The following is a 13,044-nucleotide window of genomic DNA, read 5'->3' as shown; positions in this document are numbered from 1 at the left end:
CTTTATATTTTCAGAATTGGATTAGAACTTTCAGGCCTCATTCAAAAAAAATTTTTTTAATCACTAAAATAATAAACTTTATAGACTTTTAGCAGTAATACTAGATGCCAGAATAATGGAAGTATATCAAAATTTTGAGGAAATATAAATTAGAGATCTAACATTCTATTCACACTTTGTCAAACAAATGGAACCAAAAAGTCATAAATTTTTAGCTAAGCAAAAATAAGTTTTCTACACTATATATTATACTTTACACACACACATAAAAGTTTTTCTGCTACACCTGATAAAGACTTGAGAAAGAACAGCCAAAAAAGAGAGAGAAATTGGAAAACATAAATCAATGAAATGGAAGCACTGACTATGAAATAGAAAAAGTGAAACAAACTAGATAAAAGCAAAAGATCATCATATAGTCCAGTTGTTTTTAAATACAGATACTCATTAGAATCACATCTGGAGCTTTGGAGAAAAAAAACAATACCTGGGCATTCGTATTTTTCAAAAAAAATATTCCAAGACAATTTTAACATGCATCTATATTTGTAAAAGTGATTACTGGTTTTTCTGTTAAATGGTAATTTTAGTGATATACAATTCTATTATTTTACTACTGACCAATCATGACACAGTTATTAAAATGAGTACTAGTTACTTAATCACAATAGTAAAAGACATTTATCAGTTTTCACAATTAATAGCCAGATCAAAAAAAAAAAGATAATTAAATTTCAAACCATAATGGAAACATGATTAACCTAACAGTATAAAATAATTACATACAATTTGGGGGGTTAAGTAGAGTGATGTGGTAAGTGGAAGTGCATACATGTACATATTTTCATTCACCTAGGCAGTCTATGCCTTTCGATTGGTGCATTTAATCCATTTATGTTTAAGGTAATTATCAATATATATAATCCTATTACTATTTTCTTAACTGTTTTGGATTTATACACCTTCATAGATCTCTTCCAGAAGGTAGACATTTTTAAATTGTTGAAAGAAAATTAAAACTGTCAACTAAGAATTTTTTATCTAGAAAAATATTCTTCAAAACGGACAGCAAAATTAAGACATTTCTAAATAAATGAAAGCTGGGGGAGTTCATTGCTCTACGAGGAATGCTAAAGAGAATTGCTCTGGCTGAAATGAAAAGACATAAACAGCAAGTCAAAGTCATATGAAGACCTAAGAAACAGTGGTAAAGGTAACTAGATAGGTAAATATAAGATAGCACATTTGTATTTTGGTTTGCAATGCCTCTTTTTCTCCCTATATGATTCAAAGTACAAATGCATTAAACAATGGTTATAAATCTATCTAACTGAGCACACATGTATAAGGATGTAATTGGTGAAAGTAAATAAATTTTAAAATGGGAGGGATGGAGATATACAGGAGCAGAGTTTCTGTATTCTATTCAAGAGAAGTTGGTATTAATTCAAACTACATTGTTATAAATTTAACACGTTAATTTTAATCCCCAAAGCAGCCACTAAGGAAACTACAAAATACACAGAAAAGGAAATGAGAAGAGAATGAATAGTACACTATGAACTATCAATGGAACACAAAAGAAGGCAGTATTGGAGGAACTGAGAAGCAAGGAGTAGAACATAAGGAAATATCAGAAAAATTGCAACAAAAATTCTTTCTTATCAGTCATTACTTTAACTGTAAATGAAATAAATTCTTAAAGGTTTAGGTAGCAAAATGGATTTTTTTTAAGATGTGATTAATCTATATGCTGTCAACAAAAGATTCACTTTAGATTCAAAGATACCACCCCAAAACTGAAAGTAAAAAGATAGAAAGCAACATTCTACACAAAGAATAATCAAAGAAAAATGGGAGTACCTCTACTAATATTAGACAAAATAGACACTAAGCATAAAATCCTACCAGATGATGCTATTTAAGTGCTGCAGTCAATATGCCGACATTTGGAAAACTCAGCAGTGGCCACAGAACTGGAAAAGGTCACGTTTCACTCCAATCCCAAGGAAAGGCAATGCCAAAGAATGTTCAAAGTACCGCACAATTGTACTCATCTCACATGCTAGCAAAGTAATGCTCAAAATTCTCCAAGTCAGTACATGACAGTACTTCAACAGTACATGAACTGAGAACTTCCAAATGTTCAAGCTGGATTTAGAAAAGGCAGAGGAACCAGATATCAAGTTGCCATCATCTGTCGGATCATAGGAAAAGCAAGAGAATTTCAGAAAAACATCTACTTCTGCTTCATTGACTATGCTAAAGCCTTTGACTGTGTGGATCACAGCAAACTGTGGAAAATTCTTCAAAAGATGGGAATACCAGACCACCTTACCTGCCTCCTGAGAAATCTGTATTCAGGTCAAGAAGCAACAATTAGAACCAGACATGGAACAACTGACTGGGTCCAAATCGGGAAAGGAGTATGTCAAGGCTGGGCTGGATGAAACACAAGCTGGAGTCAAGATTGCTGGAAGAAATTAACAGACTCAGATAGGCAGATGACACCACCCTTATGGCAGACAGCAAAGAGGAACTAAAGAACCTCTTGATAAAAGTGAAAGAGGAGAGTGAAAAGCTGGCATAAAACTCAAAATTCAAAAAAATGAAGATCATGGCATTTGGTCCCATCACTTCATGGAAAATAGATGGGGAAACAATGGAAACAGTGACAGACTTTACTTTCATGGGCTCCAAAATCACTGCAGGCTTATAAATTATGACTGCAGCCATGAAATTGAAAGACACGTGCTCCTTGGAAGAAACGTTATGACCAAACTAGTTCAGTTCAGTTCAGTTCAGTTCAGTCGCTCAGTCATGTCTGACTCTGCGACCCCATGGACTGCAGTATGCCAGGCCTCACTGTCCATCACCAACTCCCGGAACTTGCTCAAACTCATGTCCATTGAGTTGGTGATGCTATCCAACTATCTCATCCTCTGTTGTTCCCTTCTCCTCCAGCCTTCAGTCTTTCCCAGCATCAGGGTCTTTTCCAATGAGTCAGCTCTTTGCATCAAGTGGCCAAAGTATTGGCGTTTCACCTTCAACATCACTCCTTCCAATGAATATTTAGGATTTATTTCCTTTAGGATGGACTAGTTGGATCTCCTTGCAGTCCAAGGGACTCTCAAGAGTCTTCTCCAACACCATAATTCAAAAGCATGAATTCTTTAGCACTCATCTTTCTTTATAGTCCAACTCTTACATCCATACATGACTCCTAGAAAAACCATAGCCTTGACTAGATGGACCTTTGTAAGCAAAGTAATGTCTATCCTTTTTAACATGCTGTCTAGGTTGGTCATAACTTTTCTTCCAGGGAGTAAGCGTCTTTCAGTTTCATGGCTGAAGTCACCACCTGCAGTGATTTTGGAGCCCCAAAAAATAAAGTCTGCTACTCTTTCCACTGTTTGCCAATCTATCTGCCATGAAGTGATGGGACCGGATGCCATGATCTGAGTTTTCTGAATGTTGAGCTTTAAGCCGACTTTTTCACTCTTCACTTTCGCTTTCATTAAGAAGCTCTTTAGTTCTTCAATTTCTGCCATAAGGGTGGTATCATCTCCATATCTGAGGTTATTGAAATTTCTCCTGGCAATCTGGATTCTAGCTTGTGCTTCATCCAGCCCAGCGTTTCACATGATGTACTCTGCATATAAGTTAAATAAGCAATATGACAATATACAACCTTGATGTACTCCTTTCCTGATTTGGAACCATGTTGTTCCATGTCCAGGTCTAACTGTTGCTTCCTGACCTGCGTACAGATTTCTCAAGAGGCAGGTCAGGCGGTCTGATATTCCCATCTCTTTTAAAATTTTCCACAGTTTCTTGTGATCCACACAGTCAAAGACTTTGGCATAGTCAATAAAGCAGAAATAGATGTTTTTCTGAAACTCTCTTGCTTTTTCCATGATCCAGCGGATGTTGGCAATTTGATCTCTGGTTCCTCTGTCTTTTCTAAATCCAGCTTCAACATCTGGAAGTTCTCAGTTCACTTATTGCTAAAACCTGGCTTGGAGAATTTTGAGCATTACTTTACTAGCATGTGAGATGAGTGCAATTGTTCGGTAGTTTGAGCATTCTTTGGCATTGGCTTTCTTTAGGATTGAAATGAAAACTGACCTTTTCCAATCCAGACCAGCTTAGACAACATATTAAAAAGCAGAGACATTACCTTGCCAACAAAGGTCTGTCTAGTCAAGGCTATGGTTTTCCCAGTAATCATGTATGGATGTGAGGGTTGGACCATAAAGAAAGCTGAGCGATGAAGAATTGATGCTTTTGAACTGTGGTGTTGGAGAAGACTCTTGAGAGTCCCTTGGAATGCAAGGAGATCAAACCAGTCAATCCTAAAGGAAATCAATCCTGAATGTTCATTGGAAGGACTGATGCTGAGGCTGAAACTCCAGTATTTTGGCCACCTGATGGGAAGAGCTGACTCATTGGAAAAGACGCTGATGCTGGGGAAGATTGAAGGCAGGAAGAGAAGGGGCCGACAGAGGATGCGATGGTTGGATGACATCACCAACTTGATGTACATGAGTTTGAGCAAGCTCCGGGAGTTAGTGATGGATAGGGAAACCTGGCATGGTGCAGTCCATGGGGTCACAGAGAGTCAAACATGGCTGAACAACCTAACTGAACTGAACTGAACTGAACTGATGTTTATCAGCAAAGTGATGTCTCTGCTTTTTAATATGCCCTCTCGGTTTGTCATAGCATTTCTTCTAAGAAGCAAGCATCTTTTAATTTCACTGCTGCAGTCACTATCCATAGTGATTTTGGAATCCAAGAAAATAAAATCTGTCACTGTTTCCACTTTTTCTCATCTATTTGCCATAAAGTAATGGGATATAATGCCATATTCATTACTTACCCAGTTTTGAACCAGTCCATTGTTCCATGTCTGATTCCAACTGTTGCTTCGTGTCCTATGTACCAGCTTCTCAGGAGACAGGTAAGGTGGTCCGGTATTCCACCGTTTGTTGTGATCCACATAGTCAAAGGTTTTATCATAGTCAATGAAGCAGAAGTAGATGGTTTTTGTGGAATTCCCTTCTTTTTCTATAATCCAACAGATGTTGGCAATTTGATCTCTGGTTCCTCTGCCTTTTCTAAATCCAGTTTGTACATCTGGAAGTTCTCAGTTCAGGTACTTCTGAAACTTAACTTGAAGGATTTTCAGCATAATCTTGTTAGGATGTGAAATGAGTACAATAGCACAGAAGTTTGAGCATTCTTTGACGTTGACTTTATTCAAGATTAGAATGAAAACTGACCTTTTCCAGTCCTGAGGCCACTGCTGAATTTTCCAAATTTGCTGGCGCATTGAATGAAACACTTAAATAGCATCATCTTTTAGGATTTTAAATAACTCAGCTGGAATTCCATCACCTCCACTAGCTTTGTTCATAGGGATGCTTCCTAAGACACACTTGACTTCACATTCCAGGATGTCTGGCTCTAATTTAGTGACCACACAACCATGGTTATCTGGGTTATTAAGATCTTTTTTGTATGTAGTTCTGTGCATTCTTACACCCCTTATTGATTTCATCTGATTCTGTTAGGTCCTTGCTGATTCTGTCCTTTATTGTGCCCGTTTTGCATGAAATGTTCCCTTGGTATCTCTAATTTTCTTGAAGAGAGTTCTAGTCTTTCCCATTCTATTGTTTTCCTCTGTTTATTTGCATTGATCACTGAGGAAGGTTTTCTTATCTCTCCTTGCTACTCTCTGGAACTCTGCATTCAGTTGGGTGTATCTTTCCCCTTCTCATTTGCCTTTCATCTCTCTTCTTTTCTCAACTATTTGTAAGGCCTCCTCAGACAATCATTTGCCTTCTTGTATTTCTTTTTCTTAGGGACGGTTTTGATCATCACCTCCTGTACAAAATTATGAATCTCTGTTCATAGTTCTTCAGGCACTCTATCAGTTCTAATCCCTTGAATCTCTCACTTCAACTGCATAATCATAAGGGATTTGATTTAGGTCATACTTGAATGGTTTAGTGATTTTTCCCTACTTTCTTCAATTTAAGCCTGAATTTTCCTATTAGGCAAAATGGTCTGAGTCATTCAACTCCAGTTCTTATGTTTGCTGACTGTATATAGCTTCTATATCTTCAGCTACAAAGAATGTAATCAATCTGATTTATGTACTGACCTTTTGATGATGTCCAAGTATAAAGTCATCTGTTATTGAAAAGGGGTGTTTGCTATGACCAGTGCATTCTATTGGCAGAATTCTGTTAGCCTTTGCCTTGCTTCATTTTGCAAGGCCAAACTTGTCTGTTACTCCAGGTATCTCTTGACTTCCTACTTTAGCATTCCAATCCCCTATGATATATAGGACCTCTTTTTTTTTTTTTTTTTTTTTTGGTGTTAGTTCTAGAAGGTCTTGTAGGTCTTCACAGAACTGATCAGCTTCAGTTTCATTGACATCAGTGCTTGGGGAATAGACTTGGATTACTATGATGTTGAATGGTTTGCCTTGGAAACAAATCGGGATCATTCTGTAGTTTTTGAGACTGTTCCCTGTGGGGAGAGACCAAATTAGCCAAGATGGTGTGTTCAGGCTTTCTCACCCCATGTTTTGTAAATAATGATTATGTAACAACTGAGATCACTTACAGCACTGTGTGTGTGCATCATGAGGTACTTGCCTGGTCATGGGCTACTTTGTGCTGCAGGGATATATGAATTCCACCTAAAAAGTGGTGGCATTTACTGCTGCGTCACTGCCATGTCCATTGGGTCCGCCACTAGAGGAGAGAATATAGTGTGCCTACTGCTACAGCTGTTGCATCAGCAAGGAGAGGAAACTGTTCATGGCTGCTGTGCCAGCCAGGAGAGAGGTTGTGTTATGTTAGGTTATGCTGTGGCTGCTGCTACGGCTGCTGCATCAGCCAGGAGGGAATAAACATGTCTGCGCTTGCTATGACTCTTCGATTTTTCTTCCAGCTTCCCTGTTTGCACCTCGTCTACGTTGAATTCAATGAACAGTGCAGACAGTGTGAATAGCTTGAGTCACAAACAGGATCATCCATACACGACCAGTTATGGCATTGCAGACTCTCTTGTTGATCACGAGGGCTACTCTGCTTCTTCTATGGATGCTTGCCCACAGTAGTAGATAAAATGGTCATCTGAATTAAATTCACCAGTTACCATCCATTTTAAAATTCACTCAGAGCCAGGTCAAAGATGGCGGAGGAATAGGACGGGGAGACCACATTTCCCCCACAAATTTATTGAAAGATCATTTGAATGCTGAGTAAATTCCACAAAACAACTTCTGAATGCTGTTGGAGGACACCAGGCCCCCAGAAAGGCAGCCCATTCTCTTCAAAAGGAGGTAGGACAAAATATAAAAGACAAAAAGAGAGATGAAAGAGTTAGGGATGGAGACCCACCCCAGGGAGGGAGTTATGAAGAAGTTTCCAAACACCAGGAAACCCTCTCACTGGTGGGTCTGTGGGGAGTTTTGGAATCTCAGAGGGCAACATAACTGGGAGGAAAACACAAAACAAAAAACCCACAGATTATGCACTTAGCCTCAACTCCCAGTGGAGAAGTATCTCAGATGCTTGCGTCCACCAACAACTAGCAGGGGCTGAACAGGGAGGTGCTGGCTGCATGCTTAGGGTAAGGACCAGACCTGAATGCCCTGAGGACAATATGAGGGAGCTAACATGAGACAGCAACCCAAACTGTGGGATAACCAGAGAGAGGAAAAAAAGAAAGAGAGAGAGAACTTTTCCATGAAAAGATCTAAGGCACAGCCCAGCCCGCTCACAGAACAAAGGATTGAGCAAATATCCCACTGGAGGAAGAGAGGCAGGCAGGCAACAGCCAGAGCCAGAAGGCAAGGGACAATCTCGGCCGCAGAGACAGCATCCTCCACCAAATTGTGAGCAGGCTCCCAGTTGCTAACCAAGTCTTCCTGGGATCCTGGATGGTTGGCATCTGCCAGGAGGGTCTCAGTCAGAGATCAGCCCCCCAGAGGAGACACACAGCACACCTGAGACGGCGCTCTTACTGCGCACCCAGGAAACTGAGGAGCTGGGACTGGGGAGGTGATAAGATGCACTGTCCACCTGGGAGAGTGCACTCCCCAAGTACCTAGTCACCTGAGCTGCTCAGACCTGGGAAGGGCACAAAACGCAGGCCCAGTGGAGTCTGTGCCTTTGTGGAGTACCCGAGAATCTGAACCTGAGTGGCTTAGACCTGGGAAGTACACACAACCCAGGGCCCGCTTTAGACAGTTCCCATGCAGAGCAACCTGGAGCCTGAGCAGTGTAGACCTTGAAAGCACACACCCCATGAGTGTGGAAAACCCAGACACGTCAAGCACTCCCCACTCACACCAGTGATATTTATTAGCAGTGTTCATCCCTCCCTGCAGCACAACTGAACAAGTGAGCCTAAATAAACGACCACCTTTGCCCCCTTGTGTCAGGGCAGAAATCAGACACTGAAGAGACTCGCAAACAGAGGAAGCCAAAATAAACAAAGAAGAGGGAACTGCTTTGGAAGTGACAGGTGCAACATATTAAAACCCTGTAGATAGCATTGACTACATTGGAAGGGGCCTATAGATCTTGAGAACAACTATAAGATGGAACAAGGAACTATCTGAAACTGAACTGACCCCACACTACCCTCAACAGCTCCAGAGAAATACCTAGATATATTTTACTATTATCATTTTTTAATTTTTAAGTTGTTACTCCTTTAATTTTCATTTTATAACCTACTATTACCTTGCAAAAAAGACCCCATTTTAAAATCAAATTTCGTACATATGTTTTTTATAAGTTTTGTGATTTTGTTTTTTTTTTTTAATATTGTATTTTTGAGAGTCTAACAAGGCTATGGGTTTTCCTGTGGTCATGTATGGATGTGAGAGTTGGACTGTGAAGAAGGCTGAGCGCCAAAGAATTGATGCTTTTGAACTATGGTGTTGGAGAAGACTCTTGAGAGTCCCTTGGACTGCAAAGAGATCCAACCAGTCCATTCTGAAGGAGATCAACCCTGGGATTTCTTTGGAGGGAATGATGCTGAAGCTGAAACTCCAGTACTTTGGCCACCTCATGCGAAGAGTTGACTCATTGGAAAAGACTCTGATGCTGGGAGGGATTAGGGGCAGTAGGAGAAGGGGACGACTGAGGATGAGATGGCTGGATGGCATCACGGACTCGATGGACATGAGTCTGAGTGAACTCCGGGTGATGGTGATGAACAGGGAGGCCTGGCGTGCTGTGATTCATGGGGTCGCAAAGAGTCGGACACAACTGAGCAACTGAACTGAACTGAACTGAACTGAACCTCTAGATTTTTAATCTTTGCTTTTTGGTATTTGTTATCAATTTTGTACATTTCAGGATCCCATCTTCAATGCCCATTTTTACTTAGGGGTGTGATTACTGGCTTGATTGCTCTCTCCCTTTGACTTTCCTTTTTCTCACCCAGGTCACCTCTATCTCCTTCCTCACCCTTCTCTTTTCTACCCAACTCTGTGAATCTCTTTGGGCGTTCCAGGCTGTGGAGAACACTTAGGGAACTGATTACTAGCTATATCTGTCTCTCTCCTTTTGACTTCCCTTCTTCTCCTCCTGGTCACCTCTATTTCCTTCCTCTCTCTTCTTTTCTTTGTGTAACTCTGTGAACCTCTCTGAGTGTTCCAGACTGTGGAGAGCACATAGGGAATTGATTACTGGCTAGATTGCTCTCTCCCCTTTTGATTCCCCCTTTCTCCTCCTGGTCACCTCTATCTCCCTCCTCCCTCTTCTCTTCTCCATGTAACTCTGTGAACCTCTCTGGATGTCCTTCACTGCGGAGAATCTTTTCACCATTAACCTAGATGTTTTATCCTCAGTGCTGTATGGATGGAGAAGTCTTGAGGTTACTGTAAGAATAAGACTGAAAGCCAGAGGCAGGAGGCTTAAATCCAAAACTTGACAACACCAGAAAACTCCTGACTCCAGGGAACATTAATTGACAAGAGCTCATCCAAAAGCCTCCATACCTACACTGAAACCAAGCTCCACCCAAGACCCAACAAGTTTCAGAGCAAGATATACCATGTTAATTCTCCAACAATGCAGGAACATAACCCCGAGCATTAAAATACAGGTGGCCAAAAGTCACACCAAACCCACGGACACCTCAAAACTCACTACTGGGCACTTCATTGCACTCCAGAGAAAAGAGATCCAGCTCCACCCATCAGAACACCAATACAAGCTTCCATAACCAGGAAACCTTGACAAGCCACTCTTCCAACCTCACCCAGGGAGGAATCTCCACAATAAAGAGGAACCACAAACTTCCAGCATACAAAAGGCCACCCTAAACACAGCAATATAAACAAGATGAAAAGCAGGGAAATATTCAGCAGGTAAAGGAACATGATAAATGCCCACCAAACCAAACAAAAGAGGAGGAGACAGGGAGTCTGCCTGAAAAAGAGTTTAGAATAATGATAGTAAAGATGATCCAAAATCTTGAAAACAAAATGGAGTTACAGATAGTCTGGAGACAAGGATTGAGAAGATGCAAGAAAGGTTTAACAAGGACCTAGAAGAAATAAAAAAGAGTCAATCAATAATGAATAACTCAATAACTGAAATAAAAAACACTCTGGAGGGAACCAACAGTAGAATAACTGAGGCAGAAGATAGGATAAGTGAGGTGGCAGATAGAATGGTGGAAATAAATGAAGCAGAGAGGAAAAAAGAAAAAAGAATTAAAAGAAATGAGGACAACCTCAGAGACCTCTGGGACAATACTAAACACCCCAACACTCGAATCATAGGAGTCCCAGAAGAAGAAGACAAAAAGAAAGGCCATGGGGAAATACTTGAGGAGATAATAGTTGAAAACTTCCTTAAAATGGGGAAGGAAATAGCCACCCAAGTCCAAGAAACCCAGAGAGTCCCAAACAGGATAAACCCAAGGCAAAACACCCCAAGACACATATTAATCAAATTAATGAAGATCAAACACAAAGAACAAATATTAAAAGCAGCAAGGGAAAAACAACAAATAACACACAAGGGGATTCCAAAAAGAATAACAGCTTGAGAGTCAATTCCTAGGCAGATTGACAAGAAAGTCCAGGGGTCCCCAAGGAGAGAGGGATCTGGAGTTCTCAAGGACAAACTTTTTTGTCCCTCTACATTCCTTAGGATTATATAACAAGAATGTATCCTGCTTGAGGACAGTCTCGGGAAAAAAAAAACCTTCTGGCTAATCCTGTTATTTTAAGGTGTAAATTATGGGAGTAGGTCTAGTGAGGTCTTTACAACCTCCAGACATTCTTTTGACTCGGTGTGATAACTAATTAGAGAGTATATAACTCCATGGCTAACACTAGCAAGAGGGTACTTTTTCTACCCCCTTCTGATGCCTATGTCAGAAGCTTTCTCTGTCTCCTTTATACTTTAATAAAACTTTTTTTTTGCTTGTTCAATAAGTTTATTATTGTCTTATCTGAAAAATCTTGATAGAAAATTGTGGTTTGGTTTAACTCTCAGCAGCTTGTTCCTGCGCTCTAAGGAAGCTTGCCTTCTTCTGAGCTACCCGATCTTTCTTCTGGGCAAGTGACATTTTGGGACGGTTCCACCTCTTCTTTTTCGCTTCTTTCTTAGGCTTCTTCTCATACACTGGCTTCTCTCGTATTGCAGCATGAGCTTTCTTATACATCTCTCCATCATGTCTGGAGTTACTTTATGTTGTTACTTGTTCTTTATGTACTGAGAGAATTGTTTCTTGTAAGCATCTTCATCTTCTTCAATCAGGTAATGCATGTAACCTACAACGTTTTGCCCCATGATGTGCTCTTGGTGTGCCTCAGCACCGAATTCTTTGCTTTCTGAATCATAATCGGGGAACCGTTTGGTACTGTGAGGGATAGACAAGCCTCCATCGACAGCTCCCTTTAGGGCCCCAAAAACTTTATTCCCGGTAGTAGTTCTGGCAAGTCCTGCATCCAAGTAAAAGATGAAGGCACTAGGTAGACCATCAATGCTTTCCACATTGTATTCATCACCAGTCACCTCGACTTGGCCTTCATAAATTTTGTCTATAACAAACCTACTAAGAAGCCTGCAGGCCAGCAGCAGGCCAGCACAATATGCGGCAGCATAATTTGTCAGACCAACCTTAACACCATATTTTGGGAGTTCATGAGCATAAGCCGCACAAACTATCATATCTCCTATACGGGCATAAGCAACCTGAAAAATGATCTCCCTGTTCATTACATGAACAACCATTCTGTATTTAGGTGTGTTGTACTTATTTTTATCTTGGATTACCAATCATTTCCAAGCATAGTAGTCAGTTTTGCCCTCTCGCTGCCTTCTGAATTTCACTTGGTATCTCTTGAAGTAGGCCTTGTTCTTGACAACTTTAACAAACCCCATCCTGCAGAACAGAACCCCAACTCCACGGCTTGCCACAGAGCTGCAGAACCAGCATGGCTCCAGGGGTGAGGGGGGAAGATATACTTTAATAAAACTTCATTACACAAAGCTCTGAGTGATCAAGCCTCGTCTCTGGCCCTGGATTGAATTCTTCTCCTCTGGAGGCCAGGAATCCCGGCGTCTTTTCCATGGTTCAACAACAACCTTTCAAGCTAATCTTTTAATAGAAACCCTTCAGGCCAGAAGGGAATGGCAGGACATACTTAAAGTGATGAAAGAAAATAACCTACAATCCAGATTGCTGCACCCAGCAAGGATCTCTTTCAAATACGAAGTAGAAATAAAAAGCTTCACAGACAAGCCAGAGCTGAGAGAATTTAGCAGCACCAAACCAGCTCTTCAATAAATGCTAAAGGATCTTCTCTAGACAGGAAACACAGAACCCAAACAAAAACTCGAGTTTATAAACTCGAACCCAAAACAACAAAGTAAATGGCAACAGGATCATACTTATCAATAATTACCTTAAATGTAAATGGGTTGAATACCTCATCAAAAGACAAAGACTGGCTGAATGGATACAAAACCAAGACCGCCATATATGCTGTCT

General features: G+C 40.5%; 1 pseudogene; it reads right to left on the bottom strand.

Moving 5' to 3' along the window:
• LOC102169850 lies at positions 11,480 to 12,434 on the bottom strand (annotated as a pseudogene).

Source organism: Capra hircus, chromosome 7 (assembly GCF_001704415.2).
Source record: "Capra hircus breed San Clemente chromosome 7, ASM170441v1, whole genome shotgun sequence".
Classification (NCBI taxonomy): Eukaryota; Metazoa; Chordata; class Mammalia; order Artiodactyla; family Bovidae; genus Capra; species Capra hircus.
This window is presented reverse-complemented; position numbering and strand designations above follow the sequence as displayed.